The following is a 23,565-nucleotide window of genomic DNA, read 5'->3' as shown; positions in this document are numbered from 1 at the left end:
CAAGCCCATTACATTGTGGATGATAAGGAGTGGTGAACTTGTAGTTGACACCACATTCCTTCCACATAGCTGTTAAGTATCCTGACATGAAGTTGGCACCTCTATCAGATACTACCTCCTTAGGAAACCCCACTCTGGAGAAAACTCCAAGTAAGGCCCTGGCCACAACAGGAGCTGTTGTGGTCCTAAGGGGAATTGCCTCTGGGTACATGGTGGCATTGTCCACCACCACCAGTATGAATCTGTGCCCAGATGCTGTATGGGGATCCATTGGACCTACAATATCAATCCCCACTCTTTCAAAGGGGACCCCCACCACAGGTAGTGGTATCAGGGGGGCCTTTGTTGTTCCACCTGCTTTGCCACTGGCTTGGCAGGTTACACAGGAGCGACAAAACTCCTTTGTATCTTCAGACATGTGAGGCCAGTGAAAGTGAGGGACAAGCCTGTCCCAAGTCTTGTTCTGGCCTAGATGTCCTGCTAAAGGAATATCATGGGCCAAGGTTAGAAGGAAGCCCCTAAATTGCAGAGGTATAACCAACCTTCTGGTTGTACCAGGCTTGGGGTCTCTACACTCTGAATAAAGGAGCCCATCATCCCAATATACGTTATGGGTACCTTGAGCATTCCCAGCAGCCTCAGCAGCAGCCTGCTGTCTGAGGGGTTCAAGAGAAGGACAGGTTAACTGAGCTTGCCCCAAGTCTGCCCTAGAAGGTCCCGCTGTCCCCAGAAACTCAACCTGATCAGGTTCAAGTTCTTCAGGGACAGTTCCTTCAGGGGTCTCAAGATCATCTTCCTGTGAAGGCTGATCCTCACTTGTAGGCAGTTGGGAAGGCACAGCCTTTACCCTCCTGTTCTTCTTCTTGGAAGGTGCTTGGTCCATTGTTCCAGGATCCAAGACCTGAGGTTCAGAGAGGCACTTTTTGGCCTGTGACCTGGTCACAGCAAGGGCATCTGATGATATCCCTAACATCTCTGCATGAGTCCTGTACTCAACTTCTGACCATAGAGAGCTCTCCAGGTCATTGCCCAACAAACATTCAACTGGGAGATCAGCACTAACCACAACTCTTTTTAGGCCAGTTACCCCTCCCCAGGAAAAGTTAACAAGTGCCACACTATGTGTAGTAGTGACATTGCTGGCATTGGTCACCAGGTAATTATCACCTGGTATGTATTGTCCAGGGTCCACAAAGCTAGGTGTCACCATGGTGACACTGGCACATGTGTCCCTGTATGCTTGAGCCACTTTTTCATTAATCAAAGGTATCTGTCTGTGCTTGCCCACATTACTGGGGCTGACAGTAGTGGACAAATCTATGTCCACATCACAAATCAGAACAGCCTGTGTAGGGCTTCTGACTAGGCCAGACTCTCCCTCAGTTCCCAAGGAGATACCTACTACCCCCTTAGTTTGTGGACCAACACTGCTGACTGTACTATTGGGTGCAGGTGCCTTAGGGGCTGCAGTGTTGGGGGCTCCACCCTTTTTACACTCACTGGTCCAGTGAGAGGTGTTTTACAGTTACTACACCAGGGTTTTCTTTGACATTCTTTCTTCTTCTTCTTGGACGTTTGGGACCCACCCTCAGTATTAGTTTGGGGCCCTGTTGAAGACTTCTGGTCTTTAGCTTTCTGCTCCCCACCCTTCTGGTCTGTTTTCTTTTGGTCACCACCCTGGTTCTGGTTCTTTTGCTTAACTCTGGTTCTAACCCATTTGTCTGCCCCCTTTCCCAATTCTTGGGGAGAGGTCAGATCTGAGTCAACCAAATGTTGATGCAACTGCTGGTTCTGACAATTATTTAAAATGTGTTCTCTCATAAGCAAATTGTACAATCCTTCATAGCCTGTAACCTTAATTTCCAGCAACCATCCCTCCAGAGCCTTAGTGGCACATTCAACAAATTCAGACCAGTCCTGAGTCTGTGTCTTCTGGGTTTCTCTGAACATTAACCTGTACTGTTCAGTGGTTAAGCCTAACCCATCAATCAGAGCACTCTTCAGGACCAGGTAGTTTCTAGAATCCCCATCACTAACTGTGAGGAGTCTGTCTCGGCCTCTACCTTCAAAGGAGAGCCACAAGATTGCTGCCCACTGCTCCTGAGGGATCTGCTGTATTCTGCAGGCTCTCTCAAGTGCAGTCATCCATTTGTGGATATCATCCCCAGCTTTGTAGGGGGGCACAATCTTACTCAGGTTTCTATTGTCATAGGACCTGTCTTTATCCTTTGGGATAATGCTGCCACCAGTGGATCCTAATCCACTCTCTCTAGGCTGTCTTGCCTTAGCAAGCTTCTCTTGGGCCAGGGCAACTTCTAATTCTTGCTTCTGGAACCTAAGCTCAGCCTCTCTCATTCTGGCCTCATGTTCCCTTCTCTGAGGGCTAGTCATCCCCCTTTTGGAGTGACCATGAGAACCGCTAGAAGCTTGGGAAGTATTGGATTCACCTGAGTGATTCTTCCTCCTCCTTTGCTCCTGGTTAAGTCCATTTGGGGGTCTGAATGGGTTTGACCCTGACTCAGTCCCAAATAGGCGTAAGTTAGCCTGGCTAAGCCCTCTGGCTGGCACCTGACTAAGTCTCTCATCATCAGAATCACTTTCTTCTTCCTCCGCTTCATCCTCCTCATCCTCAGGCTGAGTATCTCCAGTGTTCCGGTTTTCCTCATCTATCTGGACAACAGGGACAGGGGTGTCAGTATTATCATCTTCAGTGGGAGAGCCTTCTTCAACATTCCCTGTGGGGTCTGTTTTAGAGGTCTTTAGAGCTTCAGACTGGTCTAAAAGCTCTCTGAGGTGTGCTGTGGTAGGGGCTGGACCCGTCTTGAGACCTCTTAAGGTACACAGCTGCCTCAGTTCTTTAAAATTAAGCATAGCAAATTTGGATGGTGCCTTTGGAGGGTCACTCTCAACAGGGGTAGGTCCAGTGGACCCCTCTGCTCCAGATATTGCTCTAGTGTGGGTGGATATTAAGTATGGGCGGATTTTGCGAATCTGGCGTACGCGAACTTGCGTATTTACGGATTCGCAATCCGCAAAATCCGCGAACTCTCGCGAATTTGCGGATTTTTGTTTTTTTTTGTGTTCACAAGGGTTTCTGCCAGTTCGCGAGGTTTGTGTACCAGTTCGCAATTGCGAACTTACTTGTCGGCTCGCAACGGCCGCGACTATGTTGTTTCTACGTCTGGTTCATCATCACAGGTTCACAGCACCCTCTGTTTCACCACTGCCACCCTCTGGTACACCCATGCCACCCTCTGGTACATCACTGCCACCCTCTGGTTGGTTTATCACTGTAGATTATGGGGGTGAAAAAAAGCAAGCACACCTGCCCTGCTTCAACTGCCATGAATTAATTTGGGGTTGATTAATGTGTCACTGATTTTTAAACTTCCAGTCTGGCTGGCACCTGCTTCCTTCCTTATCTGTAATTTGCTTTCTGTTGCAGTGCAATTTTTTTTCACAGGACCTTTATGGCCTACTTGTAGCTATTCTATGAGCCTGCTGTGAGGGTCAGAGCAGGGTCATAGAATTGTTGCAAATAGGCAACTGAACTCTGGAGGGGCCCCTCAGGAAGCACTAGAGTGAATGGTTACTAATGTTAAGATTGAACTTTTGCACCTGCTGAGTGCTTTCAGTTTTGCAAAAATCGTTTTTCTGTAATTTCGCGCGATTTGCGGGGCGCGAATCCGTGCGAGATCGATTTCGGAAGCCGCGAATTCGTGCGAATACACGATTTGTTTTTTTTGCGGCGTGTTTGTTCGCGTGATTTTTTGCGTAATCGCAAGCCGCTTGTAGCGCAACGTTTGCGAAGTTACCCTAGCGGTCGTACATGGGCGCGGCCATCTTGTTTGCGTGACGTAATTCTGTTTCCGGGCGCTATGTGTAATCTCGCAAAGTGTGCGGCTCGCTAGTACAATTTCGCGTGTGATCGCGAGGAAAATCTCGCGCGAACTTACCCACGCGGTCGTGAACGGGCGCGGCCATCTTGTTTCTCATTCATTGCTATGGTTCTGGGCATGCTCTCTGTATCCTCTCTGAATCTCTGCCATCCTTTGCTTGTTTGAAGTTTTTTTAATCTATTTTACTTATTATCTATCCTTCTATTTTTCTAGCTCTATATTTTTGTGTTTTCTGCTACTTTTTGTTAATTTTAAACTACTTTTTTAAACTCTTTTCTTTTCTTCTTCCCTGTTCTATTTCTTCTTTATTATTTTGCTTCCTTTCTGCCCAGACCATGGCAAAGGGAGCCGGGAAGAAGCCCGCGAAGGGGAAGGGTCCCGCACCCCGTGCCCGGCTCCCGCGCGGGCGTTTGAGGGGGAGACAGTTATAGCTCGGGAGATTTTTAGTGCGGACGAGGTGGCCGCACTAGTCTTTCACGTCCAGCGCCGCCTCCCCAAGACCATCATGGGAGGCGGCAAGATCGCTACCGGCTACGGGATCCGGGAGCACCGGAAGCAGTGGGAGAAGGTGTGCCGGGCCATGTTTGAACACTCTGGGGTCTGGCGCACCTATAACCAGGCCACCCACCGCTGGACGGATCTCATGGACCAGGAACGCGACTTGCTGGACGTGCTCGGCGTAGAGATCCCCGGGCTTGGTGAGTAGTAGTAGCTATTTCTAGCTATTTCATCACTACTCTGTTTTCTCCCGCTCTGTGTGTTATTATATTGCAAATTTTTTTTTTTTACCAAGAGCAATAAACTTGCGCCGGAACGCCCCCTGATGGCGCAGGGCTTTACAACGTGATGCATCTCCCATATGCGTCATGTTGTTAATATACGCCGCACCATGGCGCCTCTTTTGTTCTGCCGCTGCGTCACAAAAGTCACGCAACAATGGAGCAAAAGAGCCGCAAGGGGCTTCTAAATCAGCCCCTACAGACTCAAGTCCAGTCCTTCCTTTGTACACATGGGGATAAGAAGAAATAGTGGTGGTGGATTGATAGTTTGAGTATTCACTGATCTGCAATCATGATGGACTTTGTCTGTCACTTCGCGTGCTGCGGACTGCTGCCTGCCAGGCCTAGGCGAACCTTTTTAGTAGTTTGTTTAGTGAGTTACATAAGAACTTTCCAAGTCGACGGTCCGCAAATCAAGCAATACTAGTAGACCACATGAGATCGGTCAATATATCCCGTGGAATAGTTGTCTATTTGCTATTTTGCCAAAATATTTTGTTATTGTTCTTTTGAAATGTTTGATTTGGTTGACAAATATCATCCATGTTTTCTGGTCTTTCATTCTTTCATGTTGTACATCAGCTCCCCCCAGGGGCAAGAGGGCATTGGAGGAGGCTGCTGCTGCTGCTGTAGAAGGCCAGGATTGGCCAGGCGAGGGCAGTGGCCCCAGTAAGTTTTCATTTTAATATAGAGTACCTATTTTTTCCTAGCGTTCCTCATTCGATTTTTTATAAATCATCTTTGATCTTCTTCTAGACTGTATCTAAATTCTTATCCTGCCTCGACTATGACTCCCTGTGGTATTACTAGATTATTCTCATTAGTCTGTCTGTGTAGCTAACTAAGATTGCACATTTGGCAATTCCATTGGACTCCCATTCTAGTCAGCAATAGCTCTATGCACTGAGCCTTCCCTGGAAAAAGGAAAATGTTTACTTTAGATTAGACAGTCGCAAATTATTACATTGTTTTCTGTTTTATTTTCACATTTCTTTATTCCTAGACCAAATCTTATATAGTAATGAGTGGTGTATTCTAACATTCTTAAATGTACTTTGTAGGTGGAACATCTGGTGGCGGGGCCAGCGCGGAGGTGGTGGTGGTGGATGAGGACTCGGAGGACATTTCTGGGGAGGAGGCGGTGCAAGTGCCGGACGACACCAATGTGCCTGTGAGGGTTCACACGGTGGTGGCGGGCAGAGGTAAGCTATATATTCCTTACTTATTGAGATTGAAGACTGCAGAGTGTACTTTCTGCACGGGTGTATCAACCAGGTAGTAGCCTCCTCTAAATGTACTTCGACTTAGCTGTGAAGTTTTTGGCGAGAAGAATCCCAATCAGATCTGAGATGAACTTGATGGATGGAATGAACGAAAAGCAGTATTTTATGTGCATATGTCTGTGGTTACTGCTTTTGTCACAGAGATTCTTTTGTTAGTGTGCACATAAAAAAACGAAAAGCGAAAGAAGGGTGTAAGTAAGTGTGGAAGGACGAGAAATTTAATGATGACTGGCAAAGAAGAATGATATGTGTTTGCTTGGTCCCCAAGGTGGCTGAGAAGAATATGGTATGGTGCATGGCTGGGTGAATGATGAAGCAAGAATGGGTGGAAGGAGAACAGCCTTGGTGGGTGAAACAGAAACTGTATGTGTGCATATACTTTGAATGGATGGATGCCTGGATCATGGTACTATCTGACTCTTAGATAGCATATGTGTATCTAGAGAGAGTAGACGGTCACTGGATGAACTAAGTCAGGGGTCTCCAAACCGGTCCTGGAGGGCCGGATACATGCCAGATTTTTAAAATAACTACATGTATCTCAATGGGGATATCCAAAAAATCTGGCATGGATCCGGCCCTCCAGCACCGGTTTGGAGACCCCTGAACTAAGTGTTACTTTGAAGAGCATGTAACACCGCACCCGCACGTCCGTTCCAGTGTAGGAAAGGCAAGGAAAGGAAGTTGTAATTTTGTCCAAATACTACCATGAATAGTAGCAGTAGTTTGTATGCAACTGCAAGCACAGCATATATCCGGTTATTATGGTGGACCCTCCCTACCTCTCTTAATAATTTTAGTTTAGTAGTAGTACGTCATTCATGTGTGGGTGTATCACTGTTCACTCAAAAAAGCAAAGCACCTAAAGTCATCCCATATGTAATCAAATACATCCCATGTGAAGTGATAGATAATCAGATTATTTAGTTTCTTCTTTTTCCTTCTCTAGTACTCATTTGCACTGTAGGGTGAAAGTTAAATTAATTAAGCAGTAGTCCTTTTAACAGAGTATTCTCAGTGCCACCTGTAATGGAAAAATAATGAGCTTCACCACCTGCATGTACTGTACCGGTACAGTAACGCAAGTCTGTCTCACTCATCATGGTGTGCGTCTGTTTTTCTCGGGTGCAAGTTCACTGTGCTGTCATTATGCCGGCTTGCAGAAGATAACGTGCCAATTTTCATAAACAAGAGAGAAGAAGAAGAATAAGACTGGTGTACTACTGTCATAGTCGACTGTAATGGAAGTCCATAGTGCTCGTAGAATTTGTTCCTTAAACTCACACTAATGTTAGAGCACGCCAAGGATGAAGAAGTGGCAGGTTAGATAGATACTGGCCTCAATAGTTATGTACTGTGCTTTCAAGTTGCTACTTGTACTGTGACACAACTTTCTGCTCAATCATTTTGTGTTAATCTTAAGAGCATTGGTTACAGACTATGTCTTTCATTCTTTATATAGTTGCTCCTTCCAAATCCAACAAACCATCAAGGAAGGAGCAGGCTCGAATGGCCCGGCAACGGAGGCTGGATGCCACTGTTGCAGAATATCGGCGGCTGCTGGCCCTGGAGGAGGAGGACACGCAGTCTACTAGTACATCTACTGCGACAGCTGCATCCTCCTCCGGGCCCACACGGGCTGCCAGCCAGCGCAGTGCTCCAGCGGTACGGAGCCGGGCTACCAAAGCCAACCGCCACCGCCGAGCAGCAGAGACATCAGCTGCCCCCCACAGGAGTTGCAAGGTACGCCAGCGCCGCTTATCCCTCGGAGTGTTCTACCTGGAGCAGTAGGTCTTAACCTATAAGAACTTGGTGGAGGGCCTCCGCTTCGAACATGCCACCCTCCGCAAGGAGTATGATGCCCTGGCCGCTACAGTGAACAGCATCCTGCCGTAGTGTCCCTTGCCCCTTTTTTAGAGACTTTTGGGGGGTGGGATTTGGGAGTTGGTTTCTTTTTGGGATTTTTGAAAGACAATCGTTGGGGTTAGGGAGGTTCTTGAGGGAGATTATTTTGTTAGGGCTATACAAATATACTTTTTGAAACTTTATCTGAGCATACCTGTTTTTTACTGCTTTTGAGTCTGGTGGGTGGTGGTTTAACAGTAAGTTTGTTTTCCTGAAACTTAAGTCTGTGTCATTTTCTTCCTTTAAGTGTAAATGGCTAAATGTTTTCAACACTAAGTGCCTCTCACAGAGTAAGTGATCCCCCCTTTCCCACCATGGATTTTCTTCAAATCACTTGCAACAAAAATTACACATTCCCACGAGTGCTCTAAAACCCCAGAACTCAGTTGCAAAAATCAAGAACACCCCGAAACACATGCAATCCTGCTGCTAGGGCTAAAGTGCCAAAACCTTTTTCCTCATGGATGTTGTTTAAACCAGTTTTATCCGGTATTAGACCTTCCCAGCAATGGCCCCAGAGCCGTCAACCCAGGCGAAAACAAGTAGAAGACCCCCAAACAGCCAAAAAGCAAAAGTACAAAAATGTGGACTTAGTCACTTTTCTGAAAATTTGCAAAATCACTCAGCGCGCGCTCTGCAGCTAGGCCCTAACTCTCCTCTGCCTCCATGGATTCCCTTCAAACCTCTTGCTATCAAAAGTATCCATACCCAGCGTTGCTCCCAGACCCCGAAACCCACCCACAAACACCAGGTAGCCCCCCAAACAGGCCCCCGAAAACACTACATTGAGCGAAAAGTCAGAAAATGCAAAACCTTTTTCCTCATGGATGTTGTTTAAACCAGTTTTATACGGTATTAGACTTTCCCAGCAATGGCCCCAGAGCCGTCAACCCAGGCGAAAACAAGTAGAAGACCCCCAAACAGCCAAAAAGCAAAAGTACAGGTGATTAAAGTTTTAATTATATTAACTTGTGCAAAACAAAGAAAGAAAGAAACACAGGAATAAAAGTGAATAAGTACGAAAAAGAAAATTTCTGAATTCATTGGCTCATTTTCAGGGCTCGGTGTCAGGGAAGAAGAGTTCGTCCTCATACTCTGCAAATTCAGACCGGAGTAGGTCAGTGTCACCTAACACAGAAGAAATTCCCTCATCTAAGTTGCTGTCCTCCTCGTATTCTTCCGTCGTGCAATCTGGTACATTGAAATCTGGTGGTATGAGGTGCTCATTCATCTTGATCATTGTCAATATCTCCACATTTTTGGGCGAGAGGCGGGTCCGTTTGCAAGTTACAATGCCACCAGCAGCACTGAAAACACGTTCAGAAGACACACTTGCGAGTGGGCAAGACAAGTAATGTATAGCCAGGCGGGTGATCTCTGGCCACAATTCTTTTTTCCCATGCCAATACGCCAATGGGTCAGCATTAACATAGACCTCTGTTGAGTCATTCAGAAAGTCCTGCACCATCGACTCAAAGTTCTCCACGGTTCCTCCACTTTGCTGAATTTTTGCTCGGACCTTTTGAGAACCATAACCAATCTCAGTTAGCCAATCCTCTTCATCACCCGATATTTCTGTTGTGTCTGGTGCAGATGATGCGGTTGCCGGTGTCTTTAACGGCTGAGAGGTCACTTTTGCCACAGCCACAGGTGCAGAAGTGGAGTCTTTTGACTGGGGATGGCCTGCTGATGCTGATGTACTGCCTTTTCCTTCAATTTGCTTCCGTTCTCTTTCAAACCTGATGGCTGACAAGGCTAGCCAACGTTTGTACTTTGTAACATCTTCCTCACTAAAAGGAAATAATGCACAGCCTGCCAGTGCCTTTTTGTAGCGTGGATGCAGAATAGGAGCACAAATGTAATGCTGTTCTGAGTGGATCTTTTGAAGACGTTCATCGCCAAGTAGGCACTCTAATAATTTCTCCGCCAAAACAAAAGCTTCTTGCTTTTCTTCATCTTTTTGAAACTTTGAAGACACCGCCTTCAGTTTGTGCTCCAGCATGCGCAACAATGAGATAGCTTTTCCCAAATTACAGTCCTCCCTGCTGACTGCACGCGTGAGGACCTCAAAAGGACGAAGCATGTCTGTCAGGCTTTTAACTAGCTCCCATTCCGCCGCATTTAACCTCAGGTCCTCCTTCACAGCTGTACCCAGTGTTAAGAAATACTGATCGAGTACCGTAAACTGCTCATACAGACGCTCAAGCATATAGAAGGTTGAGTTCCAACGTGTTGGCACCTCCTGGATGAGTGCTTTCACTGGCATTCGACGTTCATGTAGCAGGCGCCTCAGATGCTTCCGGGCCTTAAAAGAATGGCTGAAATGGTTGCACATTTTTCGGCAGGTGACCACTAACTGGCATGCTGGACTGTCTTTATCCAAGAATTTTTTAACAACCAGGTTTATACTGTGCGCCAAACACGGCACTCTGAAATAGTCACCCAGTTCCATGGCCTTAACTACATTGGCGCCATTATCCGTGGAAACATAACCAATGCCGCGTTTTTTTGGAGACAGCCAGGGAAAGACCTTTGTGTTGAACTCATTCAAAATGTTTTGTGCTGTATGACGTTTCTCCGAGCCAAACATGGCTAGTGTTGCATGTTTCCGAGCAGATTTAAAAACTTGGTCTAGGTCAGCACCTGCGTTTAGCTTTGCTTTAACCCCTGAAAAAGAGACCCAGTGTGCAGTGATGCACATGTAATCAGTGCCTGCGCCACTGGTCCACATGTCTGTTGTCAGATGTATAGCGTGAACAGCACTCTTCTGCAAAGCTGCCCCAATCACCTCCAGCACATCTTCATGTAGTGCTGGACCCGCAACTCGGGCAAAATAGTACCGGCTAGGAACCTTCCATTTAGGGCAGAGTGCTGCCACTAATTCTAGAAAACCAACCCCTTCTACAAAAGAAAAAGGGAGAAGATCTAGCGCTAGCATTTTAGCCAGCTTAGTGTTATTCAGACGCACCATTGGGTGGTTGCGGCCATATGGCGCATCTGAAAACAACATGGTTTTAATGTTGCCCTGGACCATTTTACGGGATGATGATGATGACTTATCCCGACCCAGTTACGCTCGCTGATGAACTTTTTCGCATTGGTGTCTCACTCTGTCCCACACTCTTAGTGTGGCTCACAGGGGGTGTGCTGACAGGGGTACTGGGTGTAAGTGAAGTGTGTGACACTTCTTCCTCCTCGTCATCATCAGATGGAACATCAACGTTTTCTCGACTTGCAATTCGGGCTTCCTTGATCTCCTTTAGGTGCCCCAACCATTGCACAGTGTGCTGTCTCTTAAGATGACCTCTCTGGCCTCCAGTCCCATAGTTGGTACCAAGCTTACCACGACTAACTGCAAGCTTACAAATGCTACAAATGGCTTTGTTTTCCCTTTTTGGGAAAACACTAAAGAAGTCCCAAACTGCGGACTTCAAATGTCTGTGGTGGCCGGAGGAGGTGATACTGGTGGTGGTCATGCTGCTAATGCCAGATGACGTGGAGGATGTGTATTGCTGAACTTTACTACGTTGTGCACTTTCACCACCACTAATTGAGGTCAAGGTGGATGGAGGTCCCTTCTGGCAAGTAAGAAATATGGAAGCGGTAGGTTGTGGTGTACTAGTTAACATCAATGATTGTGGTGTTCCCATTGCCTCCTCGTCGACTTCATCATCACGCTCAGCAGCTTGTCGGGCTAGGGTCAAAATGTCTGTTTGCTGCATGCCCGCTGGGGCTTCAGTGACGTTAGTGATGATGACTGCGTCGTCGTCGTGAGAGTCTTCAGCAGCAGGAGTATACGCCACTTCTTGTTGAGCGTCATCACACTCCATAACTATGTGAGTTTCGACGACCTTCCTTTTACGCTTAGCTACCTTTGTCAGATCATGGTGTGCCTCCTCAACCTCACTCTCAGACGGCAGTGGTGCTGGTTCCCAAGTAAGATCCATATCATCAGCAGGAGGTGGGCTTGAAGAAGATGTAGACACCAACACCCTTGATCTTTTCCTTGCTCGGGATGTGGAAGACAATGAATGATCATCAGGAGGAGTGGCTTCCTCGAATGATACCTCGGCTTGATTGTCGATTTCCAGATGTGCCCCTACTTCTGTAGGAACAACTATTGTGGCCACTTGTTGTGCCCCTCCATGCACCTCTGCTTGCTCCTCTCCTTGCGCCGCCTCTCCTTCCACATGTACTTGGGCTTGTACTTGCACATGTGATTGTTGTTGTGGCTGTGGTTGTTCAACACTCGTCAGATGAGTTACAACAACCTGTGTTGATTGAGGGACATTGCTGCTACTTTCTTGCGATGAGCCAACATCACTGGTCGATGGTGATTGAACAACTATACTGGCGGCCTCTGCAGCACTCAAGGGCTTGGATCTAAGTTGGCGTGGTAGTGGTGGCACTGAGCCCAATGGAGCGGGGGTGCTGCTCCCAGCTTGGTCCCCAGCAGATCCTGCTGCTGCTGCAGGCGTACTTTTTTTTTTATTCCCAAAACATTTGGCGGGCGGCACACCAGTCTGCTTGGTAACTTGCTTCTTCTGCTCCTTTCTGGCATCTTTCTAGCTAGAGGAGCTACGGGGAACTTTTTTTGGGGCCATCTTCTTCAGATGTCACTCTCAACAGCAGGCCGCAGTTGCACAAGTTGCAGATTTTTTTGTGTCCACACGTGACGTTGTGCTGCACACACCGCAGCAGGACTTCTTCCTGGCACTGGTGGTTCTCTTGTGCACCTACAAGCAATGGAAGACAGAGGAACGTCAGTTATACACCCCAAAAAGTCAAAAAAACACACAAAATTCTGCACAATCCCAGCCCATCCATGGCCTCAATGGTGTTTAAATTCAAGAAGACACCCCACAGAAAGACTAGGCCCATGCACCACTCACTAACCCTGGGCAAAAGGCCCCACCAGCAGCCCCCAAAAAATCGACAAAAAGCACAAAATTCAGCACAATCCCAGCCCATACATGGCCTCAATGGTGTTTAAATTCAAGAAGACACCCCACAGAAAGACTAGGCCCATGCACCACTCACTACCCCTGGGCATAATGGATGAAAGCTAGGCAAAATGGGTGCAGGCCTCAGACACTGCCTCTCTTCAAAATGGCCCCTTGAACCCCAAGCACATGTTGCCTGTACCAGCACTCAAGATGGCCACCACCACCACCCACATGGCCAGTCCACATCAACAGTACACCCCCCAAAAAAAGGAAAAACACACAAAAATCACCACAATCCAATGCCATCCAGGATGTTTACATTAAAGAGAGTGAGACCCCACAGGCAGACTCAGTCCATGCACCACTACCCCTGGGCAAAAGGCCCCACCAGCAGCCCCAAAAAAATCGACAAAAACCACACAATTCTGCACAATCCCAGCACATCCATGGCCTCAATGGTGTTTAAATTCAAGAAGACACCCCACAGAAAGACTAGGCCCATGCACCACTCACTAACCCTGGGCAAAAGGCCCCACCAGCAGCCCCAAAAAAACGACAAAAACACACAAAATTCTGCACAATCCCAGCCCATCCATGGCCTCAATGGTGTTTAAATTCAAGAAGACACCCCACAGAAAGACTAGGCCCATGCACCACTCACTAACCCTGGGCAAAAGGCCCCACCAGCAGCCCCAAAAAAATCGACAAAAAGCACAAAATTCAGCACAATCCCAGCCCATACATGGCCTCAATGGTGTTTAAATTCAAGAAGACACCCCACAGAAAGACTAGGCCCATGCACCACTCACTACCCCTGGGCATAATGGATGAAAGCTAGGCAAAATGGGTGCAGGCCTCAGACACTGCCTCTCTTCAAAATGGCCCCTTGAACCCCAAGCACATGTTGCCTGTACCAGCACTCAAGATGGCCACCACCACCACCCACATGGCCAGTCCACATCAACAGTACACCCCCCAAAAAAAGGAAAAACACACAAAAATCACCACAATCCAATGCCATCCAGGATGTTTACATTAAAGAGAGTGAGACCCCACAGGCAGACTCAGTCCATGCACCACTACCCCTGGGCAAAAGGCCCCACCAGCAGCCCCAAAAAAATCGACAAAAACCACACAATTCTGCACAATCCCAGCACATCCATGGCCTCAATGGTGTTTAAATTCAAGAAGACACCCCACAGAAAGACTAGGCCCATGCACCACTCACTAACCCTGGGCAAAAGGCCCCACCAGCAGCCCCAAAAAAACGACAAAAACACACAAAATTCTGCACAATCCCAGCCCATCCATGGCCTCAATGGTGTTTAAATTCAAGAAGACACCCCACAGAAAGACTAGGCCCATGCACCACTCACTACCCCTGGGCATAATGGATGAAAGCTAGGCAAAATGGGTGCAGGCCTCAGACACTGCCTCTCTTCAAAATGGCCCCTTGAACCCCAAGCACATGTTGCCTGTACCAGCACTCAAGATGGCCACCACCACCACCCACATGGCCAGTCCACATCAACAGTACACCCCAAAAAAACCCGAAAAACACACAAAAATCACCACAATCCAATGCCATCCAGGATGTTTACATTAAAGAGAGTGAGACCCCACAGGCAGACTCAGTCCATGCACCACTACCCCTGGGCAAAAGGCCCCACCAGCAGCCCCAAAGAAATCGAAAAAAACCACAAAATTCAGCACAATCCCAGCCCATCCATGGCCTCAATGGTGTTTAAAATCAAGAAGACACCCCACGGAAAGACTAGGCCCATGCACCCCTCACTACCCCTGGGCAAAAGGCCCCACCAGCAGCCCCAAAAAAACGACAAAAAGCACACAAAATTCTGCACAATCCCAGCCCATCCATGGCCTCAATGGTGTTTAAATTCAAGAAGACATCCCACAGAAAGACTAGGCCCATGCACCACTCACTACCCCTGGGCATAATGGATGAAAGCTAGGCAAAATGGGTGCAGGCCTCAGACACTGCCTCTCTTCAAAATGGCCCCTTGAACCCCAAGCACATGGTGCCTGTACCAGCACTCAAGATGGCCACCACCACCACCCACATGGCCAGTCCACATCAACAGTACACCCCAAAAAAAACCGAAAAACACACAAAAATCACCACAATCCAATGCCATCGAGGATGTTTACATTAAAGAGAGTGAGACCCCACAGGCAGACTCAGTCCATGCACCACTACCGCTGGGCAAAAGGCCCCATCAGCAGCCCCAAATAAATCGACAAAAACCACAAAATGCAGCACAATCCCAGCCCATCCATGGCCTCAATGGTGTTTAAAATCAAGACGACACCCCACAGAAAGACTAGGCCCATGCACCACTCACTACCCCTGGCCAAAAGGCCCCACCAGCAGCCCCAAAAAAATGACAAAAAACACAAAATTCTGCACAATTCCAGCCCATCCATGGCCTCAATGGTGTTTAAATTCAAGAAGACACCCCACAGAAAGACTAGGCCCATGCACCACTCACTACCGCTGGGCAAAAGGCCCAACCAGCAGCCCCAAAATAAAAAAACCGACAAAAAACACAAAATTCTGCACAATCCCAGCCCATCCATGGCCTCAATGGTGTTTAAATTCAAGAAGACACCCCACAGAAAGACTAGGCCCATGCACCACTCACTACCCCTGGGCAAAAGGCCCCACCAGCAGCCCCAAAAAAACGACAAAATTCACACAAAATTCTGCACATTCCCAGCCCATCCATGGCCTCAATGGTGTTTAAATTCAAGAAGACACCCCACAGAAAGACTAGGCCCATGCACAACTCACTACCCCTGGGCATAATGGATGAAAGCTAGGCAAAATGGGTGCAGGCCTCAGACACTGCCTCTCTTCAAAATGGCCCCTTGAACCCCAAGCACATGTTGCCTGTACCAGCACTCAAGATGGCCACCACCACCACCCACATGGCCAGTCCACATCAACAGTACACCCCAAAAAAACCGAAAAACACACAAAAATCACCACAATCCAATGCCATCCAGGATGTTTACATTAAAGAGAGTGAGACCCCACAGGCAGACTCAGTCCATGCACCACTACCCCTGGGCAAAAGGCCCCAACAGCAGCCCCCAAAAATTGACATAAAACACAAAAATCAGCACAATCCCCAGCCCATCCATGGCCTCAATGATGTTTAAATTCAACAAAACAGTTGTATCATGCACCCATAACCAACCCTGGTCTTACTGGATACTGTGGCTACCCACAATATATTTTATTTGAGTTCTGAAAAAGTTCCAAAATTGTAGTTGCAGCAACTGTAATGCCCCAAACAAACTTACTTGTGAAACTTGATTTCTAATCCAAATGTGATCCAAAGAAAGTCTAAAAGGCCTCAAATCCAAATATCCAGCAGCACCCACAAAAAGTAATCCTTCCAGGTCAAGGTCCAAATGAAAGTGACCAGCACATGAAGAAAGCACTGGGAGGAGCCTGCTGGACAGGAACAGGAAGCTGGAGACTGTGGGGCACTTCCTTCCTCCCCCCCACCCGCAAATAATGGACTCCTTGCAAAAAAAAGTGCAGGCAAATGAGTGATTCTGATAAAAATCATCATTTTCTGAAGGTTTATGCTGTTTGCTGGTGGATTTCTTGTGCAGAATTGCAAAATCTCTATTTCGCGAGTGCGAGATTGTTCCTGCCCGCCGCACCTACATGTTCGCAATTGCGCGATGCGTGCTGTGCAAGGTGGTGGCAAGCCGCGATTACGTATTCGCGGGCGCCAAACTCCCGCGGGATTCCGCAGCAAGATCAAAAATGGCGCAGCACTCGCAAAATATCGAGAAAAACAACTCGGCAAACGCTGAATGACGGAAAGTGAACGCCGCGCGCCGCAATATTGTATCACCAAGCAAAAAAATCCGCCGGGTGCGGATTTGCTTGTTTTAGGCAAATTGCGAATTTGTCGAAAATCCGCGTGCGGAACGGATTTTAGGCCCATGCTTAGTGGATATGTTGCAATCTACCTACACTGGTGTTTACCTACTAAACCTACCTAGTAGTTGTAGTCAGGGTGTGCTACTCCCTATCCTGTACAACAACTAAGTTCAGTACAACTTAAGTATACTAGTCATGTTTTATATGTACCTAACAGGTACCTGATGATCTTTCAAATGATACTCTCAAAGATGTTAATGGTAAAACAACAGCAAGCTCAAATCCCAACCGCTGCTCACCAATGTGAGAAGTTGGCCTGGTATATGATGCTCACTAGTTCTAGTGATCACCTTGTACCATGCAAAGCAACCCTTATGATGATTGGTTGTAAGTCAACCTTATAGACCAGCTATCCTTGTAGCGTGGACAAAGCAGTCTTAGGCTAAACTCTGTGAAGGAATGTGAAGCAAGCTGTTTTACCATACACAATCCCCTTGAATGCCAAATGAAATGACACCACACAGATATATATTGAAAATATATATATATTTATTTACTACAAATATCCCCTATACTCTTTATGAGCACAGAAGCAAATGCGTTAAAACAAAACACAGTTTAAATACACAAAAGTTGCACAATATGGATGAGCCCTAGGGGCCACTTAAACCATAATACTAAAATAGTGGTATAAGAACCACCAATCTGAAAGGAAATAGGCCTAGGGCCTGGGGAATCGCTGGAGCTGTTCGGGACTAACAGTGAAGAAGTCGGGAAAGGCCCGCGGGACTCGGGTGCAGTGCTTAAAGTGCACGCCTGCACCAATGCAATGTCAATGGTGCGTAAAAGTTACAAAGTTACTGTTCTAGGAACCTTCCGACTGACCTAGAAGGACAAAACTTTAGATCTAGGCACTAGAGGTGTGTACCAGTGTAGGAACACCGGCGTTGCTGAGTTACCTCACCCATAGGAAGCGGGTGCACAGGTGCCAAGTAGTGTCGGGTTTCGTCGCACAGGTCGATGGTGCCTGGAGATGAAGATGCTGCAGGCGGGTCGTCGAGGAGAGTTCTGGTGGATCCAAGGATGGATCTGAAGATGTGAAGACCTGAAAGCAGAGGGGACAATGTTCAAAGTCACTAGCCAGTGACTACCGTGGAACCAGGATGGAACCAGGCGATGTCGGGTGCAAACAGGTGAAGAGGTGCAGCTTGTCTCCGCAGCCACGTGGACACAAAGAGGTCAGGGACGTCCAGGAGTCGATCACGAGCTGTCCCACGAAGGCTCTAGCTGATGGCGGTGTCGGCCACTTGATTGGAGCAAACAGGCCTTGGCTAATGCAAGTCATGCAGGAAGTGAAGAAAGCTTATTTCTCGAAACAGCAAGGTCAGAGGGGCTGCTCCTTTTTACAGGAGCGAGGGCCAGTCTGGAGCAACCAGACCAGCAGCTTAGATTGTAGATTTCATCGCCAAGATGGCCACTAGCGGCGTGGCAAATTACCGGGATGACGCGTTGAGTGGCAAAGTGCAAAAGGGCCCCACGCAGATCGTGGAGATGCTGGGGGGCTGATCTTCGGTGCAAATGCTGCTCGGTGGTGGGGCTTCTCAAACCCCAAAGCACAGACTTGAGGGAGCCTCGGGTGCTGCGCACTCAGCTTCTCGTGGTCTTTCAAGATGGCCGGTCCCACGTCTCTCGATACCTCCACGGGTCTCTTCTTTTCAGGGACTGTGGATCAGGCTGTGGGATGTCTGGGAATCCAGGTCTTGTCGGGCTCAGGGCTCGGGCTTCGGCGGGAGGCGGCGGCAAAGCAGACGTCGAGTTGCTGGTTGGTGCCTGTATTCACAGGGTGGTCACTCCTTGACCACAAGGGAGATTCTCTTCAGTCTTCTGTGCAGCAGAATGTCGAAGTCCAGTTTTCTTCTTAGTTTCAAGTCGAGTTCAGGATGATCTGAAGTCTTGGGACACAGCTCCTACTCTTTTTCCAAATCTAGAGGCCGGATTACCTGCTAGGCCCCTCCTCTGGGTGGGACCAGGAAGGGGGGTAGTTACACCCCCTTTCCTTTGTCCAGCTTCGCGCCAAGACTGGGGCTGGAGAGGCCCAGCAACGGTTTGAACTGGCATATGCACAGGGACACCTTGTGTGCCCCAGGGATGTCTCATTCTATTCAGCCCTGTCCTACCCAATACACAAAATCCTGTCTGGGGTGGTGCTAGCACCTCCCAAGGCAGGAAATCCTTTGTCCAAGCCTCCCTCGCTGGAAGGACTCCCAGCAGCAGGAGGTCAGACTTGTGTCTGTGGTGGCAGCATCCAGTTTGTGATGCTGAGGCTCTTTTTTAACTTTAACCGGGGTTCAGGTTATGTACATGTCGTGTCCCTATAGAAGGGTGGAATGCTACCCCCGTCGCCAGAACTGGCGAGGGGGTAGTATTCCAATTCCTATGACACCTTACTCGACATGTTTTGATAAAGCCAAACCAAAGTTAGCAAATAACCGCAAGGATTATAATGCACTTAAGAGTATATGGTATGGCAGTATCATGGAACAGCTACAGCAAGTGGTTCCGAAAGCTGCAGACAGGCTCAGCTCATGCTAGGGCACCATCTCACATATTTCCAAGCACTCTGCCTCCAGGATTGATGAGGCCTTCCATAGGAGTGGCTGATAGGAACATATGTGTCCATTTTAGGTTAGGTATAGGCATACTATACCTAAGTAAGGGGTGATTACACCGACTTACCCCAGCTGAGTGATCAGCCAGTTTTGTCAAATATGGAGGCCAGGCCAGGGGTGGCACAATACTTGCTGCAGCCCCTGGTAGGCCTTGGATGCACCTATGCCCTGGGTACCTTGGGTACACTGTTACAGGGGCCTATAAGGTGAACCAGTTCCAATTCGTTATGCACCTAGTGTGCATTGGCAGTAATTTAGAGAGAGAACAGCAGGCTGTGGGTCTGATTAGCAGGCCCACAGCCACATTAAGTCATAAACCAGTGAAGCAAAAAGCAAAAATTTGGGGTGACCATAGGATAGCAGACCCTACTCTCCTACATGCTTCACCTCACTTCCTTCACTTGAGGGGTGGGGTTGGCAAGGGTGGGCACACCTCTGTTCTTAAGTTGGATTTCCTACTGATTCTCCCGCCTAAGTGTGGGTCAGAACAAGTGGGAGCCAGTTGCTGGGGGCAGCAAATGGCAGGGACAGCATCCAAAGGCAGCAGGCCTTTGAAGCTTCCCCTTTCATTGGCGCAGCCCATCCCGAGGGAGGAGGCAGGACACCTCTACCCAGGATGGGCTTTGTTTCAGGAACCAGAGAGCAGAGGCCCTCTACTTGGGGGTCCAGAAACCTATATGGTGGTGGCACTTATGGGCAGCCATTCAGGAACCACACCAGAGCTGGTCGGTTTTCAGGGGGCATCTCTAAAATGCGCTCTGAGTCATTTTACTTTAAATCCCACACTGTCATCAGTGTGGGTTTAATGTGCTGAGAAGTGTGCTACTAAACTTCCCAGTTTTTTAGTAAAGCCATTATGGAGATGTGTAGTTTGTAGTGAACAACTCCCAGACCATATACTCTTTTTGGCTGTACAATGTCTATGAATGGATGTAGACACAAAAGGGGTACAGGGCTCATGCCTCTGTACCCTCACTAGTGCACCCTGCTGGAGGGGTGACTTACTTAGGCCGTAGGTAGTGGATTGCAGGCATGGCAAACAGGGGTGTGTGCCATGTCAACTCTTCTCTTTTCTTTGCACCAAAAAATGCAGCCTGCTGTTACAGAGTGTACAGGTAAGGGTGGCACAATGGGTGCTGCAACCCTCAGAGGGCTACCTTGGTCACAGTGCTCTTGGTATCCATGGCTTACCTGTGGCTTGCGATGTCCCAATTATGGAAATAAAGGTACAATTTTTGGGAAAGAACACAGGCCCTGGGAATCTGATTAGCAGGGTCCCTGGGCATATCAAGTCGGGTTGCATCAGATGTCAGGCAAAAATGGGGGGGAGGGAGGGTCACCATGCAAAGAAGGGGTACTTTCTTACAGAAGTGGAAAGGTATATGGTAACAGACACTAAAGGGCCTCACAATCAATCACCTTAAAGAAAGGTTTTACAGATCAGGAATCCCCCTAAATGTACTCTGTACCTGCTGCACTGAAGGTACCGCTAATGTTCCATGCAGTACAATCCCTGAACCCTAAAATCACAATACCCCAATGTGCTTAACACAAAATAGTGGTTGCAGTTATTAACAGCCAAGTCTATTGGCTTTGTCCGAGTATCACAACAATAGTTAAAGGCAGAAGTAAAGATGAAATCATCAATAAACCATTTCAGCATGGCACCACCTTTCAATGAGATTAAACAATGTTTATGTTTATGTTTGTGGGATTTATAGAGCGCGTGGCCACCCTTGGGCATCTCTGTGCTATCAGATAAGGAGGGCAGACGGCCAACAGTTAGTCTTGCGGGAAGAGCCAGGTCTTAAGCCTTTTTTTGAAAGAGAGTTCCTTTTCAATGAGACGAATCTCTGGGTCGAGGCTGTTCCAGAGCATCGGTACCAGATGAGTGTAGGAACGACCCCCCATCTAGCTTTTTTAAAGGGGGCTCCTTTCATCAGACATTTTGAGCTGGATCTGAGGTTCCGCTCCGGAAGGTAGTGTGTGATAAATTTTTTAATAAGAACAGGGCCTCTCCCTTGCATGGCTCTATGGGCCATACTCAGAGACTTGAATTTAATTCTGGCCTGTATCGGAAGCCAATGCAATTTCCGTAGTCCTGCCCTGGCTGATTGGCATCTGGGGATGTTCAGCAACATTCGAGCGGCAGCGTTCTGAACCACTTGTAGTCTTTTTACCACATATTTGGGCGATGCCAAGAAGAGGGAGTTACCATAGTCCAGTCGCGATGCGACTACGGTCTGAACTATGGTTCTCCTAGCATCCACTGGGAGCAAAGACATGATTTTTCTGATCATGCGTATGATTCCAAAGCAGGTCACGGCCAGTTTATTGGCCTGAGTCTCCATTACAATGATTCACTATTAAAACTGTTACTCTCAATGGATAAGTGCTGCTTCTCTTCTAACACTAGCTGTGAAAAAGCAAAAGTAACCATGAACAAATATCCCTACACACCAGAATCCTAAGACTTAATGCCCCAGCTCCAAAAGTGTTTAAAGCCATTGGACCTGCCCCCATATTTCATAAATGCATTGTCCTGGGACACTTAGGGTGGCAACATGAATTGGTAGTAAGGCTCCTTCAGGGCACAGTTACTCTCCTGGAAGCCACCAGAGCTGTTTTAAACTAATGGTGATATCCCTGATGCTCCTGGGATATCACTTCTGGTAATTATATAAAATTCTTATTGGCAATTCATGCCTTAGCTGATATAATCCAACAGAGCTGCCTTTGATGTGGCTGCAGGCCATGCCTTACTCCTTCTCTTTTTGTAATCCCTCTGAGTTACATGGCTCTTTTTTACATTCAGGGTGTCCCTGCCCCTCCTGTGAGTTACTGTGCTATTAACAGCCCAAGTGCACCCCACTCGCACCAGACCTCAGCAGTTCTAATAAATCCTCTACTCCTGGGTGTCCAGCCGGACCACCCCTCTACTGGTCCACAGAGGAAGTTGAGAAGCCAAGCCCACTGGTCCAGGAGACACAGACCCCCTAGACTCCAAGTACATACTGTAGCACCCTGAAAGACTGGCATTCATCTGTGAAGGCTCTGTCCATCTTTAGCTCCTCCAAATTCCGTTACTGCACTCTCAAACTCTTCTATATGCAGGAGTTTAAGTGTGGACACCTCTGCCCAATCCAAAAAAAGCCACATTGTGACCCGACCTCTATCCTATAGGTTCTGCACAGCATCTTGAGAGTTTTCAAAATTGTGGTCAATGTTCATAGCTCTCTGAGTGCTTTAAGCTCGCCTGCAGCTGCCAATGCCAAACCAGTTCTTTCCCACTAAATCTTCAAGGTAGCCTCCTTGATAAAATGGAGCCAGATGTTTGGCTGCTCCTCCCTGATTTTTCTGGGAAGGGACCTTTCAGGTTGGGTAAGTGCAATTACCTTATTCATAATCTGTCACCATCCTATTCCTCTCCCACAAACAGGTTTAGACCCCCCAATTTTATGGACCTAGGGGACTTAAATATCCATTTTGACAATGGCGTAGACAAGCTAACCTCCGAATTGTCACTGGACCTAGCGACACACCAGCTTCAGCTGCAAAGCCTTCATCCCACCCACACGCTAGGGCACCTCTTGGACCCCATCTTTTACAACATTCCCGACCTTAGAATACCCACTCCCATCCCGGTCCCATGGTCGCATCACTTCTTTATACAGTTTAGTTGGCGATTTCCTACCATCTATCGCCCTAGATCAGCGCCCAGTAGGATCGCACGTTTATGGGCCAAATTGGACCCGGAAGAATGGAAGTGCACGTTGGAACTTTCACCCCCCCCCTGGTGAGTCAGATCCTGTAATAGCAAACACTGAGTTCTCAATGTGGATTGAAAAGACTTTTTTTTTTCCGAAGTTTTATATAGCGCGAACTAGAACCGAACCGAATCAGTTATCAGAGCGCTTTACATAGCACCAGTTACGTTACATGAGGACACACTTTCATTTTTTAGGCACGGGGAGATTAAGTGATTTGCCCAGAATCACAGGGGGTTTTTGGCGTCGTTACCGAGACTCGAACCCAGATCCCCAGGTCCGAGGTCGAGCGCCTTAGCCGTTAGGCCAACCCCTCTCTCACATTGGACACAGTTCTTCCGAAAAAATCCACCTGCAAACCTCGAGGCAAAACCACCTTGCCTTGGTTCACTAAG

The sequence above is a fragment of the Lissotriton helveticus genome, chromosome 1_1 (assembly GCF_964261635.1).
Source record: "Lissotriton helveticus chromosome 1_1, aLisHel1.1, whole genome shotgun sequence".
In the NCBI taxonomy this organism is placed as follows: Eukaryota; Metazoa; Chordata; class Amphibia; order Caudata; family Salamandridae; genus Lissotriton; species Lissotriton helveticus.
This window is presented reverse-complemented; position numbering follows the sequence as displayed.